General features: G+C 45.5%; 1 protein-coding gene across 8 annotated transcripts in view; it reads left to right on the top strand.

Annotated features, from left to right (window-relative positions):
- Nucleotides 1–15939, top strand: part of Smco4 (single-pass membrane protein with coiled-coil domains 4) — a 49848-nt gene that overhangs the window by 14798 nt on the left and 19111 nt on the right. The window contains exon 3 of one of the 8 annotated variants that reach the window (XM_035443471.1): nucleotides 6246–6355. The exons of 6 other annotated variants lie outside the window; for them this stretch is intronic. The gene's annotated coding sequence lies outside the window, so the exon portion shown is untranslated. Of the gene's footprint in view, nucleotides 1–3053; nucleotides 3158–6245; nucleotides 6356–15939 lie in introns of those variants that run through there. One more of the 8 variants, XM_035443472.1, reaches the window with a different exon arrangement.

Below are 15939 nucleotides of genomic sequence, written 5' to 3' on the forward strand. Positions count from 1 at the left end.
TCTGGTTTCCTCACTGACTGAGGGCAGTGTGGGTTAAGACCCCTGCACTGTTCAGATGGTAGCATCATTGCTTCACACTAGTCCAGTGTGTATACTAGCTGTTGACCAGACTGTTCAGTTTGCCCTCCATCCCTCCCTCTCTCCTCTCCCTCCTCTCCCTCCTCTCCCTCCTCCTCTCTGCCCCTCCCACTTTTCTGCCTTCCTGAAGGTTTGAGGAGCAAGTCTATGTTTGGAGGTGGTTGTGTGCTTAATCTTGCTCTCTGGCTTTGTCTTCAAAGCTGGTTGCAAAGTCCTGAAGGGAACATTGCTTTTCCAGGTTGATTGTGTTCCAGGTTGATTGTCTTATTAGAACCTGGAGGCAGTCTGCGTAGGGATTGACTTGGATAACATTCCTCAGAACCATCATGGTCTGTCTCCATTTACAGATGCATTTTGTGGTAGCCAAGCACTTAGATAGTATGCTTTCTTTATTCTGTGGTTTCTTCTAGAATATTTTTTTCTGCAGATTTTTTATTTGAATTAGAAACAAGATTGTTTTACATGACAATCCCAGTTCCCTCTCCCTCCCCTCCTTCCCTACCACCCCCCCCCAACTAAAACCCTACCTATCACATATCCTTTCTGCTCCCCCTGGATGGTGAGTCCTTCCATAGCATGTCATCAGAGTCTATCGTATCCTTTGGGATAGGGCCTAGGCCCACCCCCCGTGTGTCTTGGCTCAGGGAGTATTCCTCTATGTGGAATGGGCTCCCAAAGTCCACACCTATGCTAGGGATAAATACTGAACTACTACAGGAGGTCCCGTAGATTTCTGAGGTTTCCTCACTGAAACCCATATTCCTGGGGTCTGGATCAGTCCCATGCTGCTATCCCAGCTATCAGTCTGGGGACCAAGAGCTCCCCGTTGTTCAGGTCAGCTGTTTCTGTGGGTTTCACCAGCCTGATCTGAACCCCTTTGCTCTTCACTCATCCTTCTCTGCAACTGGATTCCAGTTCTAGAATATTTTTTAATTTCAGCTCACAGCAAGTCAGCCATGAACAGCTCCTATTGACTTGAAACAGAAGCAAAGTAACAGTCATTAAAAAGGTTTCTCCTAGAAAAAAATCTGAAGAGGTGTCTGTTTAAAACCGACTTGTATTGTCCATGGGTACGCCTCCTCAGAAGCTGCCTGGGGTTTGCTGGAACCAGCAAGCATCTCCATCAGGAGCAACCATAGCCTCCCAGAATTTCCTGGCCTTGTGAGTAGGGCTGGCTACATGCCCTTTCTGTGCCCATAGCCTGTAAACTTCCAGTAGTGACATGTATGTATAAGAAGCTATGGTGAGATACAAATGAGACTGTGCATGTGAGTCACAAGACCAACTCATGGCTTGCCATTTGTCTTTAGTTTTCTACCAGCTTAACTTAGAAAAATCACCGATTTTACTCTACTAGCTGAGACCCAAACCCTCTCCTTTCCCAGAGGAGAGTAGGAGTGATCTATTCTGCAGACTTTTGCAAGGAGACATCTGCAGAGAACCCTTATTTGGGGGGCTGCTTGTCCTGTTTGTCATGGATAATCTTGGTTGTCAACTTGACATATCTGGGAAGAAGGAACCGCAACTGAAGAACTCCCTCCATCTGGTTAGCCTGTAACACCAGGCAAGATGGCCTGGCCTGTTCCTCCATAGCTTCTGCTTGAAGCCCCTGCCTTGAGTTTCTGCCTTGGGTTCCCTGGATGGCAGACTATACTCTATAAGGGGAAGTAAATCTTAAACCGCCTAAAGCTGCTTTTGGCCATGGTGTTATCACCACAATAGAGTGCAGACTAGAATACCCATTCCTTTTGGTTTGGGGTCTTGATTTCAGCTTTGAACCTAAGTTCAAAGAAACCATGGTAGCCACATGACCTTAGAAATGCCCAGGCCAGGACTTAAATGAAGTGACAAGGGAGAAATTGACTACTTTTTTTTTTTTTTTTTTTTTTGTTTTGTTTTTTGAGACAGAGGGTTTCTCTGTGGCTTTGGAGGCTGTCCTGGAATTAGCTCTTGTAGACCAGGCTGGCCTTGAACTCACAGAGATCCACCTGCCTCTGCCTCCCGAGTGCTGGGATTAAAGGCTTGTGCCACCAACGCCCGACTGAAATTGACTACTTTTTATTTTATTTATTTTTTTTTTATTTTATGAGTGTTTTGCCTGCATATATGTCTGTGTATCACATGTGTGCTGTGTGTGCAGAAGCCAGGAGAGGGCATCAGATCCCTTGGGCCTGGAGTTACAGATAGTTGTAAGCTGCCATTTAGATGCTGGGACTCCAGCCCTGGTCCTTCAGAAGAGCATCCAGTGCTCCTGACTGATAAGCCAGCTTGCTGGCCTCAGTTTATTTTTTTGACACAGGTTCTTACTCTGTAGCCCAGGCTGGCCTTGAACTCGTAGTGATCCTTCTGCCTCACTTTCTTGAGTGCTAGGTTCACAGATAATGAGCCAACATGCCAGGCAAAACAGCATTTAGAAATAGTCTTTAAAACATGCACATTGGTCACCTGCACTTTGAACCCTGTCACTTACTACGTAATCACCGTGATCTCACTTTAAAAGTCCTTTGGCCTCCTCTCAAAACACCTAACTGGTAGATTTGCTCTTACATTGTCTACTATCTAGTGAGAACTTACCCTGCCCAGTCACCCTCCTTGCTTCTTTAGTGTTCATACATTTGGGTGTAGACAAGTACGGGGGAGTCAGGTTTAGTCTTCGGGGCCCCAGTGCTATATATATTAGCCATGTTGTTTCTCTTAATTCAAGGAACCCACAGTCCTTTAGGGCAGACAGGCCTCAAGTGCTGATCATGTTAACAGGCCGAGAGTCACGTGGAGATTCTTTCCATTAGAGGTTGGGTCTTGGTGAGATAGATGGTGGTGGAGGTGGTGACTTTTGAGTCTTAATTCATTGAAAATGAGACGATTTGCAAGTTTAGTCTTCTACTGATAGGATTGCAGTGGGATGAAGGAATGAGTGTCTCAGTAGAAGACAGACCCTCCTCTGACTCCCTGAACCTCTCTCCTGTGTCCATCAGCTCCCTCTTACCTGTGTGCCTGCGCAGCTGATTGGTGGATCTGTCTGGGAACACTCCTTATGTTTTCCCCTTACAGCTGGAAGAACAGCCAGAGAAATGTGCAGGTCAGTTTGCTGAATGGTGTTTCCACAAGGGATCAGAAAGGGGGTCTTGCCTTAGCTTTATGAATAAAGGAAACAGGAAGAGTAGGGATCAGGAAAGTACCACTCACTTTGGACTTCAAATAGGGCACAGCCCATGCAGGAAGGTGTGTTATCTGAACTCCCCTTGTCTACCTGAAGATACAGCCAGGGATGACTGTATGGATGTCACAGAGGAGGCGGGAATTACACCACATTCACTTTGCCACAGGAGAGACCTGTTTTTGTGAGGGCCTATTCATCTTCCTAGAATTTTGTTCTTCTCTAGATCGCCTGCATTTCCCTCCCTCCCTGAGGCATTTTGCTTCCTGGTCCCCTGCACTCTGGTCCTTCAACATGATGCCCCATGTGGGGGCATCTGTCTACTGCCGTTTATTTTGTGAGCAAAGGGTGGTGTTTTCTCTCTGCTTTAGTGAAGAGGATGTGACAGTTAGAAGCTTGGGCTGTGAATCTTGAGAAACATGGGTATGAATTCTTATGTGACTTTGGAATACCCCTCCATCTTAAAGCTGGGTATGAAAACATGCCTGCCTCAGAGATGTCAGCTAAAAGCCTTGGTTCAGAACCTAGCATCCATAAGCCCTACCTGCTACTCTTGGTTTTGTGTTTAGTATTAAGTAAGTTGATGACTCACTTTGGGTTTCATGGTACAGATGGAGCCATGCTCCCTGGTAGGAGGCCCCTTCCAGAACTCTGGAACTGAACAATCAACAGTTGTTTGATTGTGGCCGTGACTGGAAATGCTGTTCCAGTAGAGCAGGTGTGTGGTGAACAAATTTCCTGGTTTTATACTTCCCTAGATGTGGAAGTGGAGCTGTGCTGGCCTGATGAAGCTGCTTGGGACAACAGGCACTTTTTGTTTTCTAAAACAATGTAGCAGTTTAAGGGAACCTGGGGGCTTTGTATCCAGCCAGGAGATGGTTTTAGTGGACTCTTTAGGGTCTGGCACAGAAGGTTCTGAGGTTATTCTCTGGTCTTAACAGCCCTGCAGTGAACCAAGGCCATGGCTGACCAACACGTATACTTACACAGGGTTTGTCGAACGCATATGTGCTTGAGTTTTAGTATTCAACACTTGTTTTCAAGTCTGAATCTGCTCAGTTCTGCACTTTAGGCTTGAGTGTCATGAATTTATCCTCCCAAAGTTAAAATAGATCTGTGCTTTATCTCTATAAGCACTGTTCCCTTTTTCTGTGCTCGAGGAAGCAACAGTGGTACATGCTGAGAATTAACCAGTGATAGGCAGTTTCTACCTTGTGCTTTTGTTGAAATAGAATCTCTTCCCCATGCTGGGAAGCAACATAGTGTCCCCACAGTCAAGCTTAATGGTTAAGCCTACAGACTTTCAGCCAGCCTAAGACTCTGGCTCCAGTTCTATGATTTGGGTAAGTACCTTAGTGTCTTTTCTTTTTCCACTGGCATGTGTATGTGTAGTATGTATGAGTGTTGGTACATGTGTGTGTGTGAGTGAGTATACATATGAGGGTCCGTGAATATGGAAGCTAAAGCTTGATGTTGGGAGTCATCCCTGATCAATCTTCAACCTTATTGAGGCAGGCTCTGATATGGCTAGTCTTGCTGGCCAGCTTGTGGACCATCACACACATCTGGCATTCTCATGGGCTCTGGGGATCTGAATTCTGGTCACACCTGGTGCCAGTGTTTTAACCAGCCCCTTTCAGGTCCAATGGAAACTCCATGTCCTCAGATTTGGCGGGTAGATGAAAGCCAGCATTCCTGGGAACTTGTGAAGATGGTTCCCTTCTACCAAAGGAGTCATTTCCCTTGTCACTGGCAGAAGGGACAAATGACTATTAACATACCAAATGTATGCTGGTCTCCAGGCTCCGGCCGCATCATATTACATATTTTACCTATTACATATTTTAGAGTCCATGCTGGCATTCTGGTTCTTCACAGCTCCTTTCCAGCTCATGGGCTTCCCTTCCCCAACTTCTCATTCTGCTTGTAACCCCGATATTTTGGCTGTGCACTCTCTTGGTCCTTTCTCTGTCTTTGTCTCTCTGCTACTTTGTCTCTCCTGGCCAGGCCCAGTCTGCTGGCCATGTTCAGTCTACTGCTTTTTCTTTCTGATGTGGGTTCTCTCAGAAGTCTCTTACTGATCTTCCTCATATCTACCATAAAAATCACTCCTTGACCATATCATGGAGTGGTCATGTCATCAGTTCATAACGCTCTTTAGTATCTTCGCTATAAAAAAAAGGATGTTGTCTGTCTATCTGTCAAAGGGCTGCCTCAGACACTTTGCTTTTGCACTGCTAGTGTCTTGCTTCCTTTTAGGCAGAGTGGTATGGTGCTGGCCAAAGCATTGTGGGGATCCCCCTCTCTGATACAGGCATGTTGGCCCGGATCACCCTAGTTTTTCCTTAACCTCAGTTTGAGTTCACGGTGTTTTTCCCCTTTCCAGCAGCGCCTCTCGCATCTGCTTTTTGCTAGTGTGTTCTGACTCTTGGTTTGCCTGCTGGGTATGTGTCAAGTCTCAGCTTGGCTGAGTCTCACACCTAGGGAGGTTACAAATAAGGCTGATCCCATTGCCTTGGCTTTTACGTCTCTCCTCTCTCCTTGTGGTTCCACATCCACCGGCTGTGTGTGTGTGTGTGGGGGATGCTCCCCTTCCCCCGGAAGAGCCCCTGATTGGAAAGCGGTGGCTTTTGTGACCCACAGTCCCCTGCTTTCTTCTTTGTTTGCTCCTAGGTGGTTGGGAAGAGGCTGGCAGAGTCAGTCTTGTGTAATTTTTATATTTTACATGTGCTTCTTCGTCAGCTCCAACATTTGCAGAGTGCATCTCTGGCCCTCCATTGGTGTTTCAGGCTTACCTCCCGGCTCTGCTGTACAGGAATGCACAACGAATTAATTGAGTTGTTTTCATCCCACATCCTGCCTCACTGAACACCTGTGTGCTAAATGCTGCCAGCTCCCCTACCTCTTACCTGATTGGCCAGCTGTCCCTGCCACCTTAGTTTCTTGCTGATATCAGAAATGTCAGTTTTGTCTTTTGAAGTTACCCAGCTGTGTTGTTCTTAATTTGAAGGTGCACCACATGCTCCTTTGGTACGGTCGCTGTGTTCCCACCTTGCTGTCACTATGATCACTGGTGACCACAAACCTTGTGAGAGCTGCTGAGAGACCTAGAATGAGGGCGTAAGTACGCTCCACTTGGGTTCCCATGCTTGCTTGTCTTCCCCATGACCTCGCTTTGACCCAGTCTTTCCTAAGCTGCTGCTGCTGCTTCAGGCCTGACCTCTGAAGAGATGCGGCAAAGATAGGCTTTAGAAACTGCAGATAGGTCTTGGGTTCATACCATTCCAAAGGCAAACGTGGTTTAACCAAGAACAAGAATGTGGGCAGAGAATGAATACAACCCAACCACGAGCTGTCCTTGTCTGCAGCCTGTGCTTGTCCCTTGCTAGTTTTCCTTGGTTGAAATGTCCCAGAGCCAGCTTTGTGGTTCCTGGTGAAGCTGTGGCTTAGGTGACGTTTTGCTGCTTAGAAATCCAGGTGAACTCTTTGAGTATATGCCCAGGAGTGGTATTGTTGGGCTGTGTAATCGTTCTATTTTTAATGTTTTGAGAAACATCCTGCCATGGTTTGAATGAGAATGGCTCTCATGTCCTAATTTGTTTGAATACTTGGTCCTCTGTTAGTGGAACTCTTGAGGAAGGAGTGTGGCCTTGTTGGGGTGAGTTTGGCCTTTTTGGAGGAGGTGTGTCACTGAGGGTGGGCTTTGATATTTCCAAAGCCCATGCCAGCCTCAATCTCATTCTCTCTCTTCCTGAAGGTCAAGATGTAGGTTCTCAGCTGCTGCTCCTGCACCATGCCTGGCTGCTGCCATGCTTCCCATCCTGATGGTGATGGACTAACCCTCTGAAAGTGTAAACCCCCACTTAAATGCTTCATTGTATGTTGCCTTGGTCATGGTGTCTCTTCACAGCAATAGAAGAGTAACTAAGACCTCTCCATATTTATTCCCGGAATGACTGTCCTGGGTTATACTCCCAGTAGCAGTGAACAGTGTTCTTGCCCCACTGCAGGTGAAAAAAGTTAGATAGGCAGTTATACCTGTCTCCATGAAGGCGAGATTCTACAGTGACCTCACACAAGGATTGCTCATGGGTGCGGCTCTTCAGTGAGGGTCCAAAAGAAAGTGTGGAGTTGGTTGGAAAGGCTGGGATCCTGGTTTGTCATTCTGTGCCATGGACGAATTAGTCTTTGCCCTCTCAGCATGTTTAAAGAAGGCCTAACATCAGAGTGTCCCATTAGGATTGTCAGGAGGGAGAATGGATGGGGAACACCGGGCATGCTGCAGGTGCTTAACGGATGTCAGTCTTTCTATCAGTCATGATCAGAGAGCAGCTGTACCTGGAGAGAAGCAAATGCTAGAGACCCAAGGTGGATGTTAGATACCCACCAAGGTTAGACCTTGGTGACAAGGTAAAGACTGCCCTGCTTTCTCTAGACTTCTTCTAGAAGTCACCGTAATTAGTCATGTGGCATGTGTGAGAGGGACTATCTGTAAGACACCCAGCACCTGGTGTACTGAGATTTCTAGAAGTGATTAAGTCAAACAGAAAAGCCAGACACAAGGCAATTAAGGGATCAGGGAACTAGGCATGGAGGCAGTTATCCGTTTTCCTGGCATTTGAGAGACTGAGGCAGGAGGATCCAGAGACCAAGGACAGCTTGTTTATATAGGTAAAAGAGGAGGGGGAAACCCACAAAAGGGAAAGAAGAGGGCAAGCACCTTTTTCTCTCTTCTGAAGGGGCTCTCAGCTTTTATACATACATACATGCATATGTACACACACACTCCACTCCCCTTTCTCTTACACACCCAACAAGATAGACACCCTCCCACCCTTTCTTTTTCTCTGTTACACACACACACACACACACACACACACACACACACACACAGAGGATACATTTACTCATATTCATCCTCCACCTCTACTCCTACCACCTGGCCCTGGTGGACTCTACAGTTTAGTAAGGCCTGAGGAAGGTCCACTTGGTCCTTGGTGGAGGAGAGGAGCTGAGGCTACTTTCATGGGTAAAGAAATAGTTTTGCTTTCTTCATGTTCTGTTCACACAGTGGAGTGGGCTGTCTAGTTTTAGTATACATTTGTAGATATGTCCCTGAGCCTCTTTTCTCATCCTGTTTTCTCCCAATACCCCGGCTGCACAGTTAGCACCATCTTGTGGAATGCTAGCTGCTCACCGTCAGTGCTTGATGGTCTAGTGTCTGGGTTAGGTCTGGTGTAGAGATGAGTTCAATGAGGAGCAAGGTTATCAGGAGTGTACAGACTTTACTGATTCATCTCCCTCAGCTAGATCCTTTCCTTTGTCCCAGATAAACAGAACTTTTTTTCTTCTGTGACTTACACACTCAAGAGTTGTAGGCAGTGAACACTGTGACCTTTGGTGACTCCCTGGGATTGCTTTTTTCATAGGGACTGTAACAAGAGATGAGGGGACATTTCAACTTCCATGATTGTTTTATTAACTGCCTGGCACTAATGAATCCTGTCCTGAATATCATTAATTTTCTAAACAAAATGTGCTGTGAGCACAATTAATCTTTCAAGTTGTAATCCCAGAGTTGCTTGACCTGACCCCCGTGTATCTGTAGGAAACGAATGATTGGCTCTTGATAAATAAATTATGGCCTTTTCTGAGCCTAAAGAAGGCTTTTTCTGAGTTAATTATGTCCTGGGGAGCAGAGAGTGCTGTCTCCAAGGCAGACAGGGTGTTCTCCGTGTCTCTGTGACAAGGATAATGGTACTAAGATTTCAGAATAATTGCACATGGCTTTGGAGTTAAATAGCTTCAGTTTGAGTGCTGGCATGACTCTTACTCAACTGAATTGTTCTGAGTGTCATTGTGTCACCTGCACAGTGGGAATGGCTGAGGATGACAGGAGGTGACATAAGTCCTTAACTGTGCAGTCATGCTTAACAGATGTAACTGTTATTGTAAAATGGTGGCTTCAGGAACAACGTAAGGGAGAGTCTAGAAACTGTGAATCTGAATGTGATATTTGCGAACTAATCAATTAGTCCTTGTAAAAGCTAGCCTCTTGCTGCTGGGTGCCACTCTGTGCAGGGTGACAGTGGTGTGGGGAGAAAGCTCAGTCTTCCTCTGATTCCACAGGCTGAATTGCTCCTTCTGAGATTCCCGACCAAATGGCACCACCACCACTCCAGACACTTCAGAGGGTCTTTGCCCTTTCCTGTCCTTCACTAGTGACTGAGTGCTCACCAGGTCCTGTGGGCTCTGCTGCCCTCACTTATCCCAAGCCAGCATTTCTAAGATTAGGTCATTACCCTTGTTATTAAGTTCTGAAGTCAGCTTTTCAAAGATGGAAGAAGAGAAAGGTGGAATGGAAAGCATTGGAGGTTCTGCATGTAGTGAGATGGATTTAGTTGGTGTAACTCACGTGTAACATGTGGTTTCATAAACCACAGCTGACACTGGCAAGGGCTTTGCATGCACTGACTTATCTATCCCCAACAACAGCCTAGAGGCTGCTGCCATTATTGTGCTCATTGTTTTACAGTTGGTGAAATAGTCTCGGGATCACAGTAATATCAGCATTCCACTGCAGGCTGAGTGTGTTTGTGAGCATCTTCATGTTTCTGGGTATAAAGTATCCTACTTGAATTTGCCACTGAATAAAGGTTGGAATGGTTCTGTAAGACACAGCCCTGTCCATCAATCACACTTTCTGAAAATGCAGACTGAACAGTGCCTTCCTTCAGGGGAACCCCTAAAGAGCCTCTGGTCTCTGCCTGCATCCCCGCTCATCTCTCATGACTGCCTTTCTTGCTCACTGGTCTTTCCACACCTAGATAAACCAGGCTTTGAAAGCCTTGGTGCCTTTGCATCTGTACCAGTCACCTCAGACTTAGGCCTCTTAATGACCTGCTACCATTACAAGTTGACTGTGCTTAAAACAGTCATCAAGAAAGTTAATGTCTGTGCAAGGGGACTGAGGGCAAAGGCTACCTCATATACCCTCCCTGAGGACAGCACCTGACATGCCAAGGAGATACTTACTGGCTGCTCCATTATCTGGGGGAGGTAAGAAAAAGGAAGAGTCAAAATGATCATTTCTGTCAAGACCGTCTTTAATCTTTTTTCTTACCTGATTTTTCCAGGATGCATTTAGTTGGCTATATTTATTATATAGAGTAGGTCAAAATCTTTTGAATTTTATCTGTTTATTTACTGGACTCCCAACATCTACCCTAACTGGATGTTGAGCTGCTGACTCACACCCATTGGGTAGGCTTTCCATTCTGATGGGGTCTGGGGGATGTCCTAGACCTTAGATCAAAAGAGCAGCTCAAGTCTGGGCGAGGATGGCCCATTTGGTGAAGTGCTTGCCCTGCAATCACAAAGTTTTCAGTTTTAATTCCAGTGCCCACATAAAAATGCAAATCTATGTGGTGAACTCTGGGTGGAAAATAAGAGGTCATTATCAAAAAACAAGGTAGACACTGAGGAAGACACTGGCCTCTGCACACACATGCACACACATGCACACACATGCACACACACACACACACACACACACACACACACACATCCAAAATAGAGTGAGTGAACAGCACAGCAGCCTCATGCCCCATAAGCCAGGGGTGGTGATAGTTGTCAACTTACCTCTAGGTGAGCTTGACCGGGGAGGGAACTGGGTATGAATGGTGACTGGTATTAGCCATTCTGTTGTATAGGAAGCCAGCTGTTTGTTTAACCTTTTGTGTCTTGGGTCTCCTGCTGGGCAGAGTGCATTTGTGATGCAGGCTGCCTGACACCAGAGTGGCCACATAGACTCAGGCCTTGGTCAAGGACAGCTCTCATCAGCTGGACATGTGTGAACCTGGCCAAACCCGTTCAAATGCCTTCTCCTCATCTGAGATTTTAGTGAATTTTGAAACCTTGGTAGCTGGCCTGCAGTGGGTGTTGACTGGAAAACCCTTGGTTCTGTTTTAGCTCTCAAGAAGAAGCTGCACTGATCATCTCAGGCTTGCTTGTGGAGTGCCTGCTCTGCACCAGACCCAGGCTCATAGTGCTACCATGTTGTGGCATCACTGCCCACCATCCTTCAAGAAGTGATGGACCCCCCCCCATTGTGCAGGAGAGGAAACTGAGGCCCAGTGAGCTTGAACAGTTTGTCATTGTTTTCCATGGATAGCTTTTGTGTCTTAGCAGATAGCTGGGTAAGCTGACTGAGAGTGAATTTGCTGCGTTTGCTCTAGGTTGGAGTAAGCAGTTGTTTCCCAGGGGGTGTTCTTGCTCAGGAGGTCAGCTGGGCCTGACTCTGCAGGACTTGTTCTCCTTCACTCTGAAAATGCCAGCAGAGGCCAGTGTCCTCACTGCCTTTCTTCCTATTTGTCTTCTGTGGCTAGGTTCTGACTGTCTGTCCATGCACCTACTGATATGCCCACTTATTACCTGTCTGTTATTTTGAAACAGGGTCTCACTCTGTAGCCCAGATTAGCCTCTAGCTCTCTGCGATGCCCTGATCAGCCTCTTGAGAATTGGGATTGCAGCTGTGAGCTTTCTTTTTCCTCTTTACTGTTCAGTTTACTGCTCTTTGCTGGCTCTTGTAATTTTATTTTCCAGATATGCCTGAAATGCATCTTGATTTTGGCATCTTAAGAGATTTAAAGCCCTGTACTTTGTTGCCATGATTTCCTTCACTTTGCAGGATTTTATTTGGATACAAGTCTGCTTTATAAGGCCTGGCTTTTCTTCTTTCTTCCATCATTAAATTTTAATATCTCCCCATTTCTGCTCTTTTATAGAAATTTGTATTTCATTTTTTAGGATGTAATAATTGGTCTTCAGTGCCCTGCAGTTTGACTTCCCATCATATTTGTTCTTAGATCATATGTTTGTGGAACAGAGTGCTTTTGTTTTCCTTGCTGGAAGGCAAGTCTGCCAGTGGCAGTTGTGATGGTCAGCTCTCCTCTCACTCTGGCCTTTGGAAGATCAGCTCTGAGTGCTCACCACAGTGTTAGCCTCCATTCCTCCATTCCTCCATTCCCTGACCCCCATGGCACCAGACTAGTGTTTGGTTTTAGGACTCTTATTAAGTCTAAAAATAGTGAGATTTTCTTGAACAGTGTGTGTGTGTGTGTGTGTGTGTGTGTGAGGTTTTTTTTTTTTTTTTTTTTGTGTGTGTGTGTGTGTGTGTGTGTGTGTGTGAGAGAGAGAGAGAGAGAGAGAGAGAGAGAGAGAGAGAGAGAGAGAGAAGAGAGACTGTATGTATGAATATACATGGCAGAGGGCTGTGTGGTCTGAGGATCTGAGGATGACTTTGGCTTTTGGTCTTCAGGTACCTGTTAGCCTTCTGTTTAAGATAGTCTGTCATTGCTTGGAACTTTGCCATGTAGGTCAGGCCAGCTGGCCCACATGCTTCCAAGGATCTACTTATCTATGCTGCTCATATTGTCACTGTACCCAGCTTTGTACTTGAGTTTTGAGGATCCAAGCTCTGTCCTTATGTTTTCAAGGCCTTTCGCCAACTAAGGCATCTGAACACCTTTCATTTAGACAGACCATGTCTGCAAACTTTTAGAATCTGAAATGACTTAAAAATATTGTTAAATATAACAATAATAAGCTTATTTCATAATATCTAGACATTCTTTGTGGATGCAGTGTTTACATGGTGTGTATGCATATTTGCACACTTGTGTGTGTACATGTTAGTGTGTGTGTGTGTGTGTGTGTGTGTGTGTGTGTGTGTGTGTGTGCATGCATGCATACGTGCTGTGAATGTGTGAATGTGGATGCTTGAAGTTGTTGCTGGATATTTTCCTTGTCACTCTCCACTCTTTTTCCGTAGGCAGAGTCTCTTACTGAGCCCAGAGCTCACCAGTTCCAGGTAATCTCGCTAATGAGCTTGTCCTGGAGCCTTTCCTTCCTTAGCACTGGGATCACGGGTGGGCTTTTGGGATGGGAATTCCTATTCTTGTGCTTGTGTGGCAAGTGTTTTATCCACCAAGGTGTTGCTCCAGCCCAGCTCCACATTCCTAATGGAAATCACTGTTTCCAGCACAGGACATTTAGTAAGAAGAGTAGCATTGTTTACTTGACTGCAATCTACTGTGGTCTCAAGGCTTTGGCCTTTGTCCTGTTTCAGGATCACCTGGTGGTCATTGTCCTGTGATGGCTCATCTTGGTTGCCAACTTGACACACCTGGAGAGGGAGAGCCTCAGCTGAGGAATTACCCCTGTATGATTGCCTGTGGGAAATTGTCTTGATTGTAGGAGGGCCCGGAGGGCCCACCCTGCTCTGAGCAGCTGTACCATCCCTAGGCAAGTGGGCCTGGGCTGTCTGAGAAAGTAAGAGTCTTCCTCCTCCATCTTTGTGGTAAGGCCTGAATAGATGGTTTAGGATGGTAGCCCAGGGTTCCCTTAGCATTTTTGGTGTGTGTGTGTGCAGTAGGTGTTAAGCATGGAAGGATTTGGGAACACTCAAAGTAGTTTTTAGTTCAAGAACATGTGTCTTTATGTTAGTAACTTAGTGGAGTGAGAAAGCTGTGGAATGGAGCATATCCCAGGCTGCATAGGTAACCTGTGAAGCTTGTTTTGATAGCATGGCTCATAGGATTAGGGTCTTTAGAATGTTCTTCAGACAATAATCATGTACCCTGGCTTTTCCATTTTTAAAGGCAATTATTTTATTTATGTGTGTATGAGCATGTAGACAAGAAGAGGACAATGGATACCTTGGAGCTGGAGTCACAGATAGTTGTGAACTCCTGATATGGGTGCCAGGAACTGAACTCCTGTCCTGGAAGAACAGTCTCTCCAGCCCCACCCTTTCTGTTTTAACAGATGATAAAACTGACTGCCAGTGTTTGTTCTTGCCTGACCTTGTAGGTTTAGGCACCACTAGGTATTGGTACACTGTGAAGTGGGGGGCAGAGTGGGAGACATCAACACACATTGGCTAGTCACTGAAATTGCAGGTGGTGGGGGAATGCTTTGTAAGGAGGGTTGCCATACGGAATCTTTTGTTCTCAGCTACCGTGTTTTTAGAGCTCTGCCTTGCCTATAGGTCTTTCTCTGGTTACTACTGCTGGCATCCTTGTGATCCAGATAATAATGTCAGTTGTATGCCAGGCTGAGTCAGCCTCCAGGACAGTATGTTGAATTTGCCTTTTTGGCATGTGAGACATTATAGGTGATGTACCCACTGACAGCCAATCAAACAACTCATAAAAGTACTTAGGAAAACCTGGACTGTCGGATGCTCCCTACCCCCTCTGCTCTTATCGGTGTCTTCTCTCCCTGTTGTGTCTCCATGGTCTGAAATCATGTAACATGCACACATGGTGTGTTCTGTCAACTGGGTGTGGTTCCCTCAGCTTAAAGGGAACCAACCAGCTGCTCTTGGTTTCCACCTTCTTGTGAGAAAATGCAGATCAGAAAGACACATCCTGCTGTCTATTTTGGTCCAGCACTGCCCACACATTGGGAAAAACGATAATATGTCATGCCAGTCTATCTGATCAAAGCACAGATGTAGGGATGGTGAAGCTGGCCTTGGCTGTTGTGACTGCACAGCTGATAGAGTAGCCGTGGAGTCAGGATGTGGGTGAGGAGACTAGGGTGCTGTTTAATGTTCCCTTCTAGGATGTTATCTACAAAGAAATTAAACATTTACCTTTTCCTGGTGCTCTCTGTTCTTGGCACTTAGCCACAGAGTTTGGACTGACCTGACTCTTCCTGGCACCACTAGTCTGGATAGATGGAGGAAAACATGTCATCCTCTGCTCCCTTTGTTGTCCAACTGAAGCTTCTTTGGTTACGTTTTGTTCCCACTGGAGTCTGAAAAATTAGGTTTTGAGAAACTGAGGGCTGTGTGGTGTGCCTCAGTTGCTGGTTTTCTTCAGGTGGTCTCTTGAGATTGAATTAAGATGATTATCAGGGAATTTTGAACCTCTTGATTTTTAGTCTGTGTTTGAGTTAGATTTGCAGAAATACCATGAATTGCTAATTAAAAAACCTTTCTTTTCTTTGTGAAAATAATTCATGCTAATTATAGAAATTGGAAAAATATAAAAAAGCATAATGCTGAACATGTTCCTATTCAGGGATAATCACTAAAAACATTTTGTTGTATTTGTCTGTATTTTGTATGCATAATTAAGATCATTGTGTATAAATTTTTATTTCTGTTTTTATTGCTTAATGCATGAGTGTTCTCTCTTGCATTGGTTGCAGCACAGTATAGGTGTTTGCATGGGTTTCTTGTAATTGCTGTAATGACTTCCTATGTATGGAGTGGCTTTAAACGGCATGTGTTTATTCTCTTGAGTTGCTAGAGACAAGAGGCCCAAATCAAGGTGCAGGCAGTACTGATCCCTCAACTCACCATAGTGGGTTTATTCCTTGTTCCTTTGTTTCTGTTAGCTGTGGCATTCAGGTCTTATTCAGGTAATTGATTTTTTTTTTTTTTTAATTTGCAGTAATAGGATTTGAATCCACACCCAGGGCTTCAGGCATGCTAGGCAAGCACTGTGTTTCTGAGCTGTATCCCAGACTGCTTTTTAAAGTAAACAAAACTTCAGAAAAACTGTTTCCAATTTTGAGATATGCTGTCACTAAATTACTCAAACTGGGTTTACACTCACTCTGTAGCTGCTATTGGCCTCGAGTCCATCTTGGCTTGAACTCAAGGTTGCTGATATCTTCAGAGCACTTGCTCG

The sequence above is a fragment of the Cricetulus griseus genome, chromosome 4, assembly GCF_003668045.3.
Source record: "Cricetulus griseus strain 17A/GY chromosome 4, alternate assembly CriGri-PICRH-1.0, whole genome shotgun sequence".
Lineage (NCBI taxonomy): Eukaryota > Metazoa > Chordata > Mammalia > Rodentia > Cricetidae > Cricetulus > Cricetulus griseus.